The sequence below is a fragment of the Macaca thibetana genome, chromosome 2 (assembly GCF_024542745.1).
Source record: "Macaca thibetana thibetana isolate TM-01 chromosome 2, ASM2454274v1, whole genome shotgun sequence".
Classification (NCBI taxonomy): Eukaryota; Metazoa; Chordata; class Mammalia; order Primates; family Cercopithecidae; genus Macaca; species Macaca thibetana.
This window is the reverse complement of record NC_065579.1, coordinates 1,231,227-1,243,338: the sequence shown is the minus strand read 5'-3', so window position 1 is coordinate 1,243,338 and position 12,112 is coordinate 1,231,227. Positions and strand designations below refer to the sequence as shown.

Below are 12,112 nucleotides of genomic sequence, written 5' to 3'. Positions count from 1 at the left end.
TGCTGGTGTGGATGCTGGTGTGGGAGCTGGTGTGGTGCTGGTGTGTGATGCTGGTGTGGGAGCTGGTGTGGTGGGAGCTGGTGTGGGAGCTGGTGTGGTGGGAGCTGGTGTGGTGGGAGCTGGTGTGGATGCTGGTGTGATACTGGTGTGGATGCTGGTGTGGGAGCTGGTGTGGGAGCTGGTGTGGTGCTGGTGTGGGAGCTGTGTGGTGGGAGCTGGTGTGGTGGGAGCCGGTGTGGTGTGATGCTGGTGTGGTGGGAGCTGGTGTGGTGGGAGCTGGTGTGGGAGCTGGTGTGGTGGGAGCTGGTGTGGATGCTGGTGTGGGAGCTGGTGTGGTGGGAGCTGGTGTGGTGGGAGCTGGTGTGGTGTGATGCTGGTGTGGATGCTGGTGTGGGAGCTGGTGTGGGAGTGTGGGAGCTGGTGTGGAGCTGGTGTGGTGGGAGCTGGTGTGGTGGTGTGGGAGCTGGTGTGGTGGGAGCTGGTGTGGGAGCTGGGAGCTGGTGTGGTGGGAGCTGGTGTGGTGGGAGCTGGTGTGTGTGATGCTGGTGTGGATGCTGGTGTGGGAGCTGGTGTGGGAGCTGGTGTGGTGGGAGCTGGTGTGGTGCTGGTGTGGGAGCTGTTGTGGTGCTGGTGTGGGAGCTGGTGTGGTGGGAGCTGATGTGGATGCTGGTGTGGGAGCTGGTGTGGGAACTGGTGTGGTCGTGGGCACCTGTTGCCCCAGCTCTTCAAGAGGCTGAGTGGGAGGATCTCTTGAGCCCAGAGTTCAACGCCAGCCAGGGTAACATAGTGAGATTCTCTCTCAAAGAGAAAAAAGAATCGCGGGCGCTTGGGCCGCCATCCTAGATGGGGGGAGTAAGAGGAGAACGGCTGTGAGGCAGGGAGGGTTTTCTGCTGCTTTCCTTGGGCCCCGAAAAGGGTCGGCTCCCGGGCTTTGGGGCGCGCGCCCTGAGGCGTGTGCTCCGACGCGGGGGCTGCTCGGGGTCTGTTCCCCGGGCTGGGGACGCCGAACGTGACCGCCTCCCCTGCCTCACCCGCGCCGAGGACAGGACTAGTGTGAAGAATTGTTTAAGCTGCATCAGTGGAGCACATACAGGGAGCCTGGAAGACGATCAGCCGTGGTTCTGGATTCAAAGATGCCGTGTTTGATGGCTCCAGCTGCATCTCTCCCGCCATGGTTCAGCAGTTCGGGATCAGCGCCGGGCATCAAATGATGGCAAACGCACAGATCCTTCTAAGGCAAGCAACACTACCTGTGTTTTCTTGCCAAACAAGGAAAGAACAGTGGTCCATGTGCGAAATGGAATGAGCTTGCACGACTGCCTTATGAAAGCCCTCGAGGTGAGGGGCCTGCAACCAGAGCGCTGTGCAGTGTTCAGACTTCTCCACCAACACGAAGGTCAAAAAGCAGCTTAGATTGGAATACTGATGCTGCCTCTTTGATTGGAGAAGAACTTCAAGTAGATTTCCTGGATCGTGTTCCGCTGACAACACACAGCTGTGCTCGGACGACGTTCCTGAAGCTCACCTTCTGTGACATCTGTCAGAAATTCCTGCTCAATGGATTTCGGTGTCAGACTTGTGGCTACAGATTTCATGAGCACTGTAGCACCAAAGTACCTACTATGTGTGTGGACTGGAGTAATATCGGACAACAACTATTGCTTCCAAATTCCACTATTGGTGATAGTGGAGTCCCAGCGCTACCTTCTTTGACTATGCGTCATATGCGAGCGTCTGTTTCCAGGATGCCTGTTAGTTCTCAGCACAGGTATTCTACACCTCATGCCTTCACCTTTAACACCTCCAGCCCCTCATCTGAAGGTTCCCTCTCCCAGAGGCCGAGGTTGACGTCCACACTAATGTCCACATGGGTTGACGTCCACACCTAACGTCCACATGGTCAGCACCACCCTGCCTGTGGACAGTAGGATGATTGAGGATGCAATTCGAAGTCACAGCGAGTCAGCCTCACCTTCAGCCCTGTCCAGTAGCCCCAACAATCTGAGCCCAACAGGCTGGTCGCAGCCGGAAACACCCGTGCCAGCACAGAGAGAGCGGGCACCAGTATCCGGGACCCAGGCGAAAAACAAAATTAGGCCTCGTGGACAGAGAGACTCAAGCTCTTACTGGGAAACAGAAGGCAGTGAAGTGATGCCGTCCACTCGGACTGGGTCAGGCTCTTTTGGAACTGTTTATAAGGGCACATGCACGGAGACGTTGCAGTAAAGATCCTAAAGGTTGTCAACTCAACCCCAGAGCAATTCCAGGCCTTCAGGAATGAGGTGGCTGTTCTGCGCAAAACACGGCGTGTGAACATTCTGCTTTTCATGGGGTACGTGACAAAGGACAACCTGGCAATTGTGACCCAGTGGTGCGAGGGCAGCAGCCTCTACAAACACCTGCGTGTCCAGGAGACCAAGTTTCAGATGTTCCAGCTAATGGACACTGCCCGGCAGACGGCTCAGGGAATGGACTATTTGCATGCAAAGAACATCATCCACAGAGACATGAAATCCAACAATACATTTCCCCATGAAGGCCTAACAGTGAAAACTGGAGATTTTGGTTTGGCAACAGTAAAGTCACGCTGGGGTGGTTCTCAGCAGGTTGAACAACCTGCTGGCTCTGTCCTGTGGATGGTCCCAGGGGGGACCCGAATGCAGGATAACAACCCATTCAGTTTCCAGTCGGATGTCCACTCCTATGGCATCGTGTCGTATGAGCTGATGACGGGGGAGCTTCCTCACTCTCACACCAACAACTGAGATCAGATCATCTTCGTGGTGGGCTGAGGGATGCCTCCCCAGATCTTAGTAAGCCACGTAAGAACTGCCCCAAAGCGATGAAGAGGCTGGTCACTGACTGTGTGAAGAAAGTAAAGGAAGAGAGGCCTCTTTTCCCCAGATCCTGTCTTCCATTGAGCTGCTCCAACACTCTCTACTGAAGATCAGCCGGAGCGCTTCCGAGCCACCCTTGCATCGGGCAGCCCACACTGAGGATATCAATGTCTGCACATTGACCACGTCCCCGGGCAGCCCACACCGAGGATGTCGATGCCTGCACGCTGACCACGTCCCCGGGCAGCCCACACCGAGGATGTCGATGCTGCACGCTGACCACGTCCCCGGGCAGCCCACACCGAGGATGTCGATGCTGCACGCTGACCACGTCCCCGGGCAGCCCACACCGAGGATGTCGATGCCTGCACGTTGACCACGTCCCCGGGCAGCCCCACCGAGGATGTCGATGCTGCACGCTGACCACGTCCCCAGGCAGCCCACACTGAGGATATCAATGCCTGCACGCTGACCACGTCCCCGGGCAGCCCACACCGAGGAGGTCGATGCTGCACGTTGACCACGTCCCCGGGCAGCCCACACCGAGGATGTCGATGCTGCACGCTGACCACGTCCCCGGGCAGCCCACACCGAGGAGTCGATGCCTGCACGTTGACCACGTCCCCGGACAGCCCACACCGAGGATGTCGATGCCTGCACGCTGACCACGTCCCCGGGCAGCCCACACCGAGGATGTCGATGCTGCACGCTGACCACGTCCCCGGGCAGCCCACACCGAGGATGTCGATGCTGCACGCTGAGCACATCCCCGGGCAGCCCACACCGAGGATATCGATGCTGCACGCTGACCACGTCCCCGAGGCTGCCTGTCTTCTGGTTGACTTTGCACCTGCCCTCAGGCTGCCAGGGGAGGAAGAGAAGCCAGCAGGCACCACTCTTCTGCTCCCTTTCTCCGGAGGCAGAACACATGTTTTCAGAGAAGCTGCTGCTAAGGACCTTCTAGACTGCTCACAGGGCCTCAACTTCATGGCGCCTTCTTTTCTATTCCTTTGGGCCCTGGGAGAAGGAAGCCATTTGCAGTGCTGGTGCGTCCTGCTCCTTCCCCACGTCCCCCGTGCTCAAGGCCCAGCCTTCTCTAGATGCGCAAGTGGATGTTGATGGTGGTACAAAACGCAGGGGCCCAGCCCAGCCGTTGGCTCCATGAGTATTTTGAGGAAGTAAGGTAGCGGGCAGCCCAGCCCTGATGTGGAGACACATGGGATTTTGGAAATCAGCTTCTGGAGGAATGCATGTCACAGGCGAGACTTTCTTCAGAGAGTCGTGCAGCGCCAGACGTTTTGCACATAAGGCACCAAACAGCCCAGGGCTGCCGAGGCTCTGGCCGCCCGAAGGAGCCTGCTTTGGTACTATGGGACTTTTCTTAGGGGACGCGTCCTCCTTTCACAGCTTCTGAGGTGTCCAGTGCATTGGGATGGTTTTCCAGGCGAGGCCCCCAGCCAGTCCCCGTCTCGGCCCTCTCAGGGAGCAGTCTTCCGTCAGCCAGTCCCCGTCTCGGCCCTCTCAGGGAGCAGTCTTCCGTCAGCCAGTCCCCGTCTCGGCCCTCTCAGGGAGCAGTCTTCCGTCATGCTGAACGTTGTCTTCCAGGAGCTGCCCCTATGGGGCGGGGCCGCAGGGCCAGCCTTGTTTCTCTAGTCACATCTTGTGTATACAGGGAAGCCAGGAATACAAGTTTTCTTGATGATTTGGGTTTTAATTTTGTTTTTATTGCACCTGACAAAATACAGTTATCTGATGGTCCCTCAATTTTATGTTATTTTAATAAAATAAATTTAGGTGGAAAAAAAAGAAAGAAAGAAGTGAAGGGCCTGACTCCTGGAGGCTAGTCCAAAGTGCGTCTCCGTCTTCCAGGACTGTGGCCACAAAGCCCGTCTCCGTCTTCCAGGACTGTGGCCACAAAGCCCGTCTCCGTCTTCCAGGACTGTGGCCACAAAGCCCGTCTCCGTCTTCCAGGACTGTGGCCACAAAGCCTCGGGGAAGGAAAGGCTGGGTCAGAGGGGTGAGGAGCTTCCCTCTGGCTGATCTTCAGGCTTAGTCCTGAAAACCCACATGTCAAGCTGCTGCCCCAGGTGAGGCGAGGCAAGGCCAGGCCTGGGAGGTGAGGACACAGAGCCTCATGATGGACGCTTCTTACAGCCCTTCCCTCCTCTTCTTGCTTTGGTTCAGTTCAGCAAGCGTGGCCCTGCTACGCATGACGGTGATACAGAAGCCAAGAGGGCCGCAGAGGACAGGGAGAACAGGCAGTCAGGCATGACCCACTGCGCTAATTACAGGCAGTCAGGCGTGACCCACTGCGCTAATTACAGGCAGTCAGTCACCTGCATCCCTTGGCTTGTTGCTCCCGTCTTCATTTTCAAAGCTAGCAATGCTGCGGGTGTGGGGCTCACGCCTGCAATCCCAGCACTTTGGGAAGCTGAGGTTGGGGAATCGCTGGAGTCCAGGAGTTTGAGACCAGCCTGGGCAAGATAGCAAGACCCCATCTCCATTTAAAATAAAAATTAACCAGCATCTTGGAACATGTCTGTAGTCCCAGCTACTCAGGAGGCTGAGGCTGGAGGATCACTTGAGTCTGGGAGATGGAGGCCGCAGGGAGCCGTGGTCATACCACTGCACTGCAGCCTGGGCAGCCGAGCAAATGTGAGCCCCTGTTCTCCTCCACCAGGGCACTGTGGAGGGCCCCCCTGCTGCTGTCTCATCACTTAGGATCCCCTCAGATCCCCCAGGCACCTGAGGGTTGTCTGTGCCCCAAGCACCCCACTTTGGCACCCTTTTCCTCCCTCCCTGCCTGCTCTGTCCTGGTTGGGGCTGGGTGGGGAAGAGGCTGGCCACTGAATCTACTTGGAGCATGGAGGGGACAGTCCCCTGAGCCAAAAGCACAGAGCAGGGGCCAGGGTCTCTCTGTTGCTGAGCCTCCTGCCCTGGAGAGAACAGCCTCAAGAATGGGAACCACATCCTTCTACAGCAGGGGGGCCAGTGAGCCCTCCCCTCAGCTCCTTCCCAGCTCCTGTGAGAGGCCCACGGCCGCAGGTGGTTGAGAAGGAAAGTGGTCAGGGTGCCATTATCTGTCCCCTCTGCCCTACATGGACAGCCCCACCCTCACTTTGGGAAGCACCTCACAGACCCTCTCCCCCAAAACACACACACCAGCCAAGTTGAAAGGGCCTTTTGAGGCAATCTAACCCGAATTCCTTGTTATGCACTTGGAGAAACTGAGGCCCAGGCAGAGGGATCCTTTCATCACACAGACAGTTGCTCTGATGGCAGTGATGAGGCCTCAGACCTTTTTCTCTCTGAAACTCACCTACTACACAACCAGCAAGCTGCACCAAAAAGGAAGGCCGAGTCCCAAACCAGCCCCTACCCCACCCGTCCTCTGTATCAGCCTGCAGCTTTTAGATTCTAGACAGGGGCCGGGCCATCCTGTTTACTCTTGGCCAGAGGGACTTATCGCAGAGGTAACCACATTCTCCCATGATTAAATAAAAACAGCCACACTTCCAGATATTCACTCATTTATTTATTATTTATACCACACCTACTTCCAAAAAAGCATTTGAGGCGGCTCACAACAAAAGCTACACATACAGCAGGACTGTCAAAGTGAGTACACGTCCACACCGCCAGAAGCTTTCATGACTGCAGACTGTGGGAGGAATTTTGTTTTCCAAGGACAAAGATGTCTTTGGCTTCAAGCACTTGAGAGTCAGGTTTTGAGTGTGGACATTTTAAGGTGCCTGGTCAGGTCAAGAAGTGAAAATTGGAGCATCTGGGCCGGGCGTGGTGACTCACACCTGTCATTCCAGCAGTTTGGGAGGCTGAGGCGGGCCGATCACGAGGTCAGGAGTTCAAGACCAGCCTGGCCAACATGGTGAAACCCCGACTCTAGTAAAAATACAAAAATTAGCCCAGCGTGTTGGCGGGCGCCTGTAGTTCCAGCTACTCGGGAGGCTGAGGCAGGAGAATCACTTGAACCTGGGAGGCGGAGGTTGTGGTGAGCCGAGACCACGCCACTGCACTCCAGCCTGGGCAACAGAGTGAGACTCCATTTGAAAAAAAAGAAAAAAAGAAAGAAAGAAAATTGGCACCTCTAAAAAAGTGCAGGGATAGGCTGAGTGCAGCGGCTCACACCATAATCCCAGCACTTTGAGAGGCCAGGTGCAGCGGCTCACGCCATAATCCCAGCACTTTGAGAGGACAAGGAGGGAGAATCACTTGAGCCCAAGAGTTTGAGAGGAGCCTGGGCAAGAAAATGAGACCCCACCTCTACAAAAACATTGAAAGAATCGAGACCATCCTGGCTTTTAAAATAAAAACCCCGTCTCTAATAAAAAAATACAAAAAAAAACTAGCCGGGCGAGGTGGCGGATGCCTGATGTGGCTTTGCTGAACCCACGGAGCTGTGCAGTGAGCCTAGCCATTACTCCAGCCTGGAGGCTGATTAGCTGGGGTAGGAGGAACACTTGAGCCCAGGAGGTTGAGGCTGTAGTGAGCTGTGATCACACCCCTGCACTCCAGCCTGGGTGAAAGAGTGAGACCCTATCTCAAAATAAAAACAAAAATAAAATAAATACAATACAATACAATACAATAAATAGGCTGGGCACAGTGGCTCACGCCTGTAATCCCAGCACTTTGGGAGACCAAGGCGGGTGGATCACCTGGAGGTCAGGAGTTTGAGACCAGCCTGGCCAACATGAAGAAACCCCATATCTACTAATAATACAAAAAATCAGCCGGGTGTGGTGGCTCATGCCTATAATCCCAGCACTTTGGGAGGCCGAGCCAGGTGAATCACCTGAGGTTGGGAGTTCGAGACCAGCCTGACCAACATGGGGAAACCCCATCTGTACTAAAAATACAAAAAAATTAGCTGGGCATGGTGGTGCATGCCTGTAATCCCAGCTACTTGGGAGGCTGAGGCAGGAGAATCGCTTGAACCTGGGAGGCGGAGGTTGTGGTGAGCCGAGATCGCGCCATTGCACTCCAGCCTGGGCAACAAGAGTGAAATTCCGTCTCAAAAATAAATAAATAAATAAATAAATAGATTGATTGATTTAAAACAATAAAGTGCAGGGATAGATGCCAAAGGTAGGAAAAGAGGCCAAGAGCAGGTACAGGAGTCCACACTCAGAAAGTCATTCCTCATCTATTTAAGCAGCTTCGTGGAGAACCCGTTATGCCAAGCTCCCTATACAGATCGATAAGACATAATCCCTCTCCCTATACAGATCGATAAGACGCAATCCCTCTCCCTATACAGATCAATAAGACATAATCTCTTCTCCCTATAAGGACCACTGCACTCCAGCCTGGGTGACCAGAGTGAGACTCTGCCTCGACAACAACAACAACAACAAAAGCACTAGCACGTAAAATTTGACTCGGGTAATCACAGCACTTCTCAGACTGTGGCTGCGCAAGACTCGCCTGGAGGATCTTGTTCAAACGCAGATTCTGATTCACTGGGTGCAAGGTGGGGCCTGAAATTCTGTGTTTCTAGCAAATTCTCAGCTGATGCCAATGCTGTTGAGCCGAATCAACTACCCAAAGTTCATTTCTCTTATTTCTTGACCACAGAAGCCTGAATGTACCTAGCCACAGGGGATGATCCATGACTGGCCGAAATTAATCCTGCAATCCTCTTCCCCTTGTCAATCGTTAGTCCTGGATGGTGGGGCCCATGACTTGGCCAATTCATCGTATATAAGGAAATCCCTGCTGGGTGCTTCATGGTAAGGATTTTCCGTCTGAAAAAAGATACACTCATGAATAAAAGGTGCTTTCCCCCACCGCCTTTCTTCCTTCTTGGATGCTGAGCTGTGAGGATGTGATGCTTGAGGCTGCAGCCACTGTCTGGTTGCCAGGAGTGCCAGACAGTGGGCAAGGTGAACCCCTTGGCGGTCACACGTGGAGAGGGTTTTCCAAGGAGCCTTTTATGGTCCATCGTGGTGAAGCAAGTCATCCATCATTCGCGTTTCCACTGTATCTGGTGCTGAGCACTGTGATTGCCGATCCACCATTTTATTCGTTTGGATGTGTTCAGCTGCAAGTAACAGATTGCCTCACTAACCGTGGCTTAAGCAACAGAGACATTTAATTACGTCTCAGGGCCAGGCGCGGTGGCTCACACCTGTAATCCCAGCACTTTGGGAGGCCGAGGCAGGTGGGTCACCTGAGGTCAGAAGTTCGAGACCAGCCTGCTCAAAAAGTTGAAACCCCATCTCTAGTAAAAATACAAAAATTAGCCGGGCACGGTGGTGGCGCCTGTGGTCCCAGCTACTCGGGAGGCTGAGGCAGGAGAATCACTTGAACCCGGGAGGTGCAGGTTGCAGTGAGCCGAGATCGCACCGCTGCACTCCAGCCTGGGCGACAGAGCGAGACTCCATCTTAAAAAAGAATAATAATCCTCTCTCGGCCACCTGGCAGTGGCCCCATTAGGGTTAGTTCTTCAAGGACCTAGGACCTTTCCCTTCTGTTATCCGTAGTGGGGCGGGTGCCTGTAGTCCCAGCTACTCGGGAGGCTGAGGCAGGAGAATGGCGTGAACCTGGGAGGCGGAGCTTGCAGTGAGCCGAGATCGCGCCACTCACTCCAGCCTGGGGGACAGAGGGAGACTCTGTCTCAAAAAAAAAAAAAAAAAAAAAAAAGCAGAAACTATTCACTTCTGCTGAGTCAGTTCCTGGATGGGGGCCACAGAACCGGCTGGCAGGTCTACACAGTGCTATCTGGTTGTTAGAAACGCAAAAACCTGAGACGACATCTCCAAAGGCCAATCTTCGGTTCCCAGTAGTGAAGTTACCCTCAAGACTCACTGGGGAAGCTGCAACTCTCAGGGCCTCCGGAACAATGGCTGGGAATATTTAGCATTCCAGCCGCTCTCATCTGACTTAGTGGCTGGTGGCCTTTCATTTGTTTTGTGAGAACAGTTTAGCCTTCTAGGAAGGGCTCTCATATAAACGATACACTAAATCCCTTCCCAAAGAGAGCTCAGCCTGTGCCCAGGAACGAACAAAGACGGTTTCGAGGTTAGAAGCAAGATGAGTCAGCTGGGTCTGATCTTACTCACTGTCGTAATTTTCTGTTATGCTTTTTGCAAAGGTGGTTTCACAAGGAGGGTCTTGAAGGATGAGTCAGAGTTTACTGGTCAAGCAAAGGAGGACAGGCACCCGAAGCAGTGGGCCGGCTCACAGGGAAGCCCGGGGCAAGAAGGAAACTGCAGTTAGAGGCTGGGGGCCGAGGAGGCCGCTGGGGAGGTCCGCAGAACACGGGGGGTTTGCCAGCCTGGTAAGGAGTGTGGACTCGGTGGGGGGCAGCAGGGAGACGGCGAGGGAATCTAGCAAGGGGTAGAAGTCGTAACTGGAAGAAGTCAAGCAGGTTATGAAATATCAAGGTGCTTGGGCCACAGGAGGAAAGGTGAGTGCTGGGAACAAGTTGAAGGGACCCAGAACCACCGAGAGGAAGCCCGAATCTCTGTCAACACTTGTTCGTCCGTGAATTCCTCACCTTCTTTGGGCCTTCACTGGGCACTCCCTGCGTTGCTGGAACCAGTCACCCTTCGGCATGAAAATCATGCAGAAAATCGGCAGCTGTTGGGGAAACCCTGACAAAGATCGAGACCCCCTCAGAAAGAATGCGGCACGTCCAGCACTTCGGAGCTTCTCGCCAGACCTTTCATGGTACAGATGGGGAAACTGAGGCCCCGAGAAGGGCTATGAGCCGATCAGGCCGCACAGCTAACTGGGGACAGAGCAGGAATGGAACCTTCTTATTCTGATCCTTGAACCAGCGATCAGCCCCCACTACCATGAGTTCCTCCCATGACCACACATGGCTGTGGATCAAACAGAACAAACCAGAGGTTAACACGGCCCCATTTCCCCACAAACGAGACAAGATGTTTGAAGCACATGAATGCGGCCTGTCCCCCAGAGTGAGGAAGTTCAAGATAAAAATCATGAAGCCCATACTGATTATTTTAAACACTGTTTCAGAATTCCTAAGAAACTAAGCTTCTATTAAAATACAAACAAGCTTTGAAGTCGTTTGACGATAAAAGGTATTTTCTGGGCCAAGCCTGGTGAGGGGGAAGGCTTACAGTGTTTTGAAACAAACTTTGGAGAGCTCATCATGGTTTGAAAAGAGTCAGATAATAGATCACAGACATGTTTGTCTCAGCCCGGCCGAGACAACACACTCCATCCTCAGAGTCTTGAGCAATCGCTCACATCACACAGTCCCAATGTACAGAAGTGCCGGGATCTGTCAAGACCCACAACCCCAGAGCCAGACGGCCTGGGTTCAAATCCCAGCTTGCTACTCACCAGCCTAGGTGAGTCTCCCGACCTCTCTGTGCTTAGTTTCCTCATCTGTAAATAGGATAATATTAGCCACCTGTTCCTAGGGCGGATTTGAAGATTAAATGAGTTCGTGTGAAGGGTGTAGAGCGGCGGTTGTGCTTTCTTGGTGTTAGCTATCATTATTTGTTCCATGAATCTCGATGGGGAGAAATATCCCAGCGGCATCCGGCCTGACGGGTCCTCCTCAGTCACGGACCACTTACCTATGAGTAGATGGCTTGCTACTAAGTATGGTGGCCCTAACTGTTGACTGGGACACAGGGAGGCCCCACCCCAAAACTACTGAGGCAGACTCTGCATTTTAACGAGATTCCAAGGGGACTCAGGCACACACTGAAGATGGAGGAGCACTGGACGAGGCTGCGGAAATGAGCACTAAAGGTGTCTCCAAGTAGAGTGGCCTTGGCCTCTTTGCAGCCGGGACCCCAACGGCCCTCCTGCCTGCTGGAGAGATGGGGCCACCCGGACTCCTGCCTTCCCCAGGACTCAATGTCTGGTTGCCACTTCCATGGCCCTGTCTTCCCTGTGGGTCTGAAGGGTAGGGGGACATGGGAGACCCTGGCCTGGCCTTCAGTTTACCTGGAACAGGGAGTTGGTGCGTCTTCCGTGGAGCCTCAAGTTTTGCTCTTGGGTTTTGCTTGGGAGCTGCTTCTACAAATCCCTGTGGCGTGTAGAGCTAAAGGCAGTTTCCCCAAAAGCCACCCAAAGGCCAGCTCACCCCACTGCGGAGACGGTCACGGGCTGGCCGTGGGGATGACTGATCTTCAGAGCCAGGTTCTGAGAAGTTGGGGTCATCTAAAAACCCTCGGCAAAACACAGGATGAGCCATTCATTCGTTCTCTCTAGTAACTTACTTTTATTTTTAGAGACGTGTTCTTGCTATATTGCCCAGGCTGGTCTCA

General features: G+C 54.0%; 1 pseudogene; it reads left to right on the top strand.

Annotated features, from left to right (window-relative positions):
- Positions 1-243: 243 nt before the first annotated feature.
- Positions 244-3,801, top strand: LOC126947847 (RAF proto-oncogene serine/threonine-protein kinase-like; annotated as a pseudogene).
- The last annotated feature ends 8,311 nt before the right edge of the window (positions 3,802-12,112 follow it).